Source organism: Acartia tonsa, chromosome 6 (genome assembly GCF_053477335.1).
Source record: "Acartia tonsa isolate MP-2025a chromosome 6, ASM5347733v1, whole genome shotgun sequence".
Taxonomy (NCBI): domain Eukaryota; kingdom Metazoa; phylum Arthropoda; class Copepoda; order Calanoida; family Acartiidae; genus Acartia; species Acartia tonsa.
Window position 1 is genome coordinate 30,765,708 of NC_137265.1, and position 3,693 is coordinate 30,769,400.

A 3,693-nucleotide genomic window follows, 5' to 3' on the forward strand; every position below is an offset into this window, starting at 1 on the left:
TTGGAGGGATAAAAGTGTTGTAGATTATTTTATGAGCCATTGTCCTTCTTCTCTCTGGAATGCAAGGCTATAAAATTAAATTAAAATATTAAAAGAAAATTAGAAAATGTAAATGGAATATTTTTCAAATTTATTAGATCAATTTCATCTACATTTATAGTTGAATATTATAAAATGACTAGAGTTGGGCTCGATATAATTATCTCGCTATTGTCTAGGTTTATTCAATGTTTTATTTACTTTCTTTTGGTTATTTGAATTCTGACTATTAACCCTATTCTTCCATTATCTTCACCCTGACGATTTCTTTCTTTAAACTATTTTAGGATCTTAATATTTTCTATTTTAAATGATCGTCCGGAAAGGGTAAAATGTTTTGTTAACTCTTAAATTTTAGTTCAATATCTGACCACATTACGCACGTATCGCTAGTATCAAATTATTTTAAAACTACGTTTTCTTTTATTTACTATATTATAAATTTAAATTTTCTGTTTTATGGATAGAAATTTAATACTTCAATATAATTCAAATAGCAACATGAAATAAAAAATGAATTTATTCTTCATACAGTAAAATAATGGGTCATATAGTTTTGGTCAATGAGAGTTCATTACGGATTATTAGAGCACTATGAGTTTTAGACATTTATCGTTTGGAAAACTTGAGCTCATATATAGACATTTATTTCCTATATAGATCTGTCATGGATCTTGATGCAATAAAGCAGGCTGTTTTGTAAATGTTAAAAATTGGAAGATTTCATTAAACAAAAGTTCCCGCAAATATAAGTATTAAATAATATTAATAGGGTTTAGATAATCTTGCACGATTTTATAAAAAAGTCTGTGCATGAGCCAATACATTAAAACATAAAAATGACCCCTACATGATGTTTCTTCATTAAATGACAGGGCTCAAAAGACGCCCATGCTAAGATTCTGCATCAAAATTACTAAGATGGTTAAAAAGAATGTACATCGCAAGGTTAAAAAGTACAAAATAATGCTCTGAAAAGTTGAATTAATATTTAGTTTTTAAAAATCTCTTTGTTTTGTATATAAACCTTTAAAAAGATATTAAAATACAAAGTACAACATATGTACTGTACAGAATAGGACCCTGAATTAGCCTCTCCCCATAATAAATTTTATTGAAACAGAGAGAAGTATTCCTAACATGAATTGTTTGTATTCAAAGGCCTTTTTAATTATAGTTGCAACTTGTAAAAAGATTTATATTATACTGAAGGGAAAAATAAAATTATAGCACAGCAATAACATTTTCTAACAATTATTATATACAACGCTAATAAATAATTTCTTTTTGACACCACCATTTCTTATGAGTTCTTATCCCCTCACGGTGGAAAAAAAGGGTGTTGATCTCATAACTCGAAAATGATGCGAAAAAAATATGGGCAACCTTCATCAAAATATTGCAATAGGCGAATTTAATTGTAAGGATCAGGTTCCTTGCGTTGCGTTGGAACATGTTATTTTTAAAATGTAGGTTAATGTCTATAAGTAGCGAAGCAATAAAAAGGTGATACATTAAAAATAAAGTCTAATTTCTCAACAGCGCCTAAAAATTGTATTTCACTACTAAAAATGGTCTTAAGCAATAGAATAGTTATTTCTCGCATCGTATTATAAACGGCTTTCCGCGGATATAGAATGTACAATCATAAGATTAAAACCAGTTTTTTTAGCCCCGAGATGCCGAAAGCACGGGCTTAAAAAACTGGTTTTAATCTTATGATTGTACATTTTTATATTCGTAGAAAGCTGGATTTGATACGATGCTAGACAAAGTTTTTTCGTATGGATGAGAACCGGTTCCTATCCACCGGATTCGAATGAATACGAGAAAAATATTTATAAATGTTTCGTAAAAATTATTTTTCCGTGAAAATAATTCTGGCATCCAAATTGAGCATGGACAGGAGTTGGATGCCAGAAGGTTATACAGTTCAACCCATTAGTAACCCTTTTAGTTTCATGATATAAATATGATTTATTTCAATTTTTTACATTGACCACTTTACATGAACAGTTATGGCTTGTTTGGTTGTCTAGTTATTTATAAATAACTATTGTCATTATAGAGGGGGAGGGGAGGTTAAAAGTAATAGGGTGATTAGAAATAAGGGGCAGGTCTACCCTATTTTATTTCTTGGGGGCTATTGCTATGTTTCCCCACCTTTAATAACTAATTTAGAACACAAATCCTAAAGAATTTCTTTTTATTTGGGGCATGTTTTACATTACTTTATTCATTTTTAGTCTACAACTAAGCAATCTCAATAAAAAAATTTAAGCATTTCTATATGATAAGAATCTAATGTTTTCCATAAATAAGCCATTAACAGTAGAACTAAATAATATTCCGAGGCCTACTTTATATAATAATAATTTATTCATATGTAAATGAATGTACAACAAAGAAATGACAACATTCGTCTTGGTACTTTGGGAGCTAGAATTTAATTATTTAAAAATCTAGTAACATGAGTATAGATGTTCAACATGCCATTTTTTTATATTCTTAGGGCAATCTACACACAAAAATCAGAATTATATCTTATATAGAGAGCAGCTAAGAAATCTAAATGTTAGTGCACTACTTCAAACAATTTTCTCCAAACGCATTTGATCCATGTAAAAGGAAATTTATATTCACATGTAAATTATAAATGTAAGTTTATTGTGGAGTTGTATATAGTAGTTATAAACAATTAATATTAATACCTAATTAATCAAGTTCTCAAGTAAAAGGAAATTGTTTTATTCAAGAATTAATAATATTCATTAATCTAACAAGACTGTATATCGCCGGTCCATAGATTCGTAATAATCAAAATCAATATAAGCTTTACTACAAAGATGATCTAAATAGGTATTGTGAGATCTTTTGGTACACACAAGACATCCCACCTCTTTACTGTTCGAAATCTACAAAAAAAAGTTATTGTTAATAGGAGATAAAGGGGAAAATATCCGTTCGCTCAACTGTTTTGATAAAGTCAAAACTACATTTTTTTTATTGTAGACAATATCTGTAAATATTACTTTTTCATTTATTCTTGAGAAAGCATTAATATAATATTTATTGTATATTGTATTAATTCATGACACCATTAAAACAGTCCTGCCAATCAAAATAATGTTTTATTTGTTTGTTAGTTGTGTAGCTTTAACTAAGATTTTTCAACCATTGGCTATATAGATACATTTTAATCCACTTCTTACCTTTGATGATTCACACCGCATCATACTAGAGACTTTAAAATAAGAGGCTTCTATGACATTTAGTTAGTCGTCCAGTTGGTGTTTTTTTACTCGATAAATTTCAAGCATATTATTATCTTATTCGGAATAAAGAAGTTTTTTGTTCACTTGCAAAAGAAAATAAAGAGAGGTTTGAAAAAAAATATTGAAATTGCATTTTTCTACAAAAATGATTAAATTGATAGATTAAATTCTTATGTGTCTTCTAGGAAATAAAAGCAACTCTATAATCTTATGTCTATCTGTATGTACGTCTAGAATTATTCGCCAGTATCTGCGCAGTTTCTCTGTTTGCAATCTACAAACTATCATTTTTAGATCATTTATTGCAAGAATACATATTGAAAAGTTTTCAGCTGCCTATAATAATCTTTAAAAAAGTATGTAATCATTTTTATTTTTC